Raw genomic sequence first — 3,380 nt, 5'->3', positions numbered from 1 at the left:
AGGGCTCTGGCACTCTTGCCATGTACACGTGCTAGTCGCAACTAGGAAACTCTGAAAATTCTGACTTGCTAACTGGTTGTATACAGCATGTCTATAACTACAACCAGTTAGCAAGTGGGACATTTCAGAGTTCCGACGAGCACGTCAACACAGCATCTCTCTGTATCAGCAGGACAGTGGGGTGGGGGTTTGGGGCTGGCAGACTGATGGTGGGGTGTGTTTTTCTGCTTTTCACCCTCTTCCTCCATCTCTCTCCCTTTACCCCTTATACTATAACACGCCTACATACTTCTTCGTCAGAGCACAGCACTTCAGCAATGACACTGGTAATGTGGCCTTCTATATCTTTGCAAGATCCATCCGTTCTTTACTTTTGTGTGCTATTTGCTTTTTTTTGTGTTGCAAGAGAAGCAGTCAACAGTTTTAAAGATTCTATTTGCAATAAAAGGTCCAGTGGCAGACTAGGGGTTGGCTTTTGAGATGAAAACTGGGTTTTGTGTCCTACTTCTGAACCCATTACTGTCAACTGCTCATCCATTCCATCCAATGGGCTTGCATCTTCTTACGTCTCTTAACCAATGAGCTTTAGTTTTATTGTGTCAGTGTAAGAGGTTTCTGGAGGATGGGCTCTCCAAGGAACAAACCATGTTGCCTTCTCAGGCATTGTCTTACATGACACAGAGAGTGAGGCTGTCAGATCTGGATCCAAGTTCAGCTTGATGAAAGAAGGCCATTATATTGCTCTATACTTGGGGCGAAACAACCAAATTGCTTACCGTCTTCACGTCTTGGCCTTTAATTGATGGCTTTTGTTTGTTTGATTTAATGGAATTTGTTAATTGTTCATTGTTCTTCCCTACTCACATGTTCAGATAGGAGAAGAAATCACTGTAGAGGATCATCAAACATTTGCAGTCTATTCATATAGTAGAATATAAAGAAATACTTTCTACTGTCAAAAGGTCAATATCTGCACTTTACCTACTTACCCACTATGTTTACCCACTATGTTTACTCCAATGTTTGTAAACAAAGTAAATGTAAACAATACATAGCCTCAAAACATGGTACAAACTATAAGTTTGATGTCATGGATGGTCAGTACTTGCATCCATAGTTCTGTCTGTGAATTTGAGATTTCTCTAGCGCCATCCCTCAGCTTTTTACAGAAACAGTGGCAAGGAGTCTGTTTTGTTGTTTCAACTGCTGATTGTTGCTGGGTCATGCCAAAATGTATAAAACATCAAAATTCCAGGACGATAGGATAGAGCCTAAAGCCAGAGGGACAAAAGTGTTGTTGTAATCATTCATAATCTCTTGAGTAAACAGGTTGTAATTCCTTGAATATGCTTCATCTTATGTGATACATGGTTCCGAACACGTTCTCTGTCTTCTGTAGGTTGTGATTATTTCAGTAGATCAACCATCCAGACAGGCTTTCTAGATGCAATACAGCTTTTGTAAAAATGTACTTTTCGTAGCAGGTTAGGATCATTTATACAGCAGGTTAGGATAATTCATGAAGTAGGTTACAGACAGACAGGTGGTACTAAACCCACTCTGCTGCTTCACCAGCTCCCTCTAGTGGCCTCATGAAAACATTGCACATTCGGATGTCATTTTGCCATGCACAAGTTAGGTTTGACGTTTTTTTTTACATGACATGACTGAATGTTTTTGTTAATTAATTTTGCTACCTTTTATTTTAGACACAAAGCACACACAAAAAATAAGTCGTTTCTAGTATTTTGTTTTTGAAGATAAAGTACAGATCACAGTTATGAGGCTAAATGTATTTATCATGTATATGTGTTTTGTGTCTGTCTGTGTCTGTATCTCATGTCATTTCAGTGAAAGGGCATGGAGGGGGAGAGTCCTTGAATAGCTTGCTGATGTCAATAGCAGAGTCTTTCATATGAGGGTGGATGTCAATACTGATTACCTGTGTCCGTACACTGCTGGAGCAGTCTGGATGTTGCTCTCAGACAGACACACACACACACACACACACACACACACACACACACACACACACACACACACACACACACGTAGCATGATGTACTGCAGCAGTCATTACAAAATGCAACTGTTGCACTGTAATCAGTGCCAGACAGCTTAAAATATATATTCCCACCACTTTATCAGTGATTGAATTCAATATTTTGGTATAGCCTGAAGGCTGCTGTATAAAGTATTTTGTGTAGGATTTGTGTACACCTGCAGCGCAGGGCCTCCAGGGGGTGTAGTGTGAGGTTGCGTTGGTCCTGTCTCTCCTGCTTAGTGTTTCGTTCTACAGACACAGGTACTTCAGTGTACTAACCTCTGTGGCTGGGTCATGGGGAGGGGGCAGAAGTGCTCTGGGGAGTCCTGAACAGAGGGCTGTTGAGGGAGCAGGAGGAGCAGTCATCTTGGCTGGCATGGGATGGGGGGTAGGTGGGGAGCAGTACCCTGCTGTCATCACTAGGCCTCTGGAGGAGATGCTCCAAACCATCATACTCAGTCTCATGAACATTTAAGTCTTGACTACTCACAGTATATTACCACACGTCATATTACCTGGAATAATGTTTGGCTTCTGAAAGTAGGAGAAACACTAGCTAGCCTCCTTAGGTTCTGTTTGACCCTCCTCTCCTTCCGTAGCCAGCAGCTCTTGTGGAGACTCTCCATGCTGCTGAGGGCCTGGTTCAGCTTCTTCAAATGACAGAGACACATACTGTACAAGTAAGATATCCTCCCTCTGACACATATTGATTAACCAGTGGACTTGGTCACACTTGTCAGAAGCACGCTGTCTATCTCACTCTATCTACAGTGATATATATCTGCTTCTCAGCTGAAGTGATTAAGGAAACAGAGAAAGTAAATGATTAAGGCATACAGGGAGACACCAGCAGAAAGACTGAGTGTTTCAGAGAGACAGTACAGTACTGCTGGAGTCTGTGATGGTTGGTGTTTGTGTGTTCCTCGTTGGCATATTGATGTTGGTGTGGGCAAGGGGGTCAGTGGTACACAGATACCGGTGCAGCCAGGCGTGGAGGCAGGGAGCAGGGGGTATCGGGAGACCCAGAGATGAATTGCTGACATAGGGATTTGGGGACCTGTCACATCACTCACACAAAGGGAGGGACACTATGGGAATGCAAATCACACAGAGGGGGGTGTCAGTGTGTGTGTTTGGAGCAGGGGGGAGGGGGATCCCAAACCACCGCCTCGCCCCTACCAACTTTCTCAGAGGTCCCTCTGTTGTCACATGTAGTTTACAAAACTCAGAGGGTGACTTCCAGAGAGTGTTGACTTCAGGACACACTAATGACTTGAATGAGGCAATTCATGTTCCACTTTGAAATAATAAAACAAGCATTACATTCAAATGAACA

Source organism: Salmo salar, chromosome 16 (assembly GCF_965601325.2).
Source record: "Salmo salar chromosome 16, fSalSal1, whole genome shotgun sequence".
Classification (NCBI taxonomy): Eukaryota; Metazoa; Chordata; class Actinopteri; order Salmoniformes; family Salmonidae; genus Salmo; species Salmo salar.
This window is presented reverse-complemented; position numbering follows the sequence as displayed.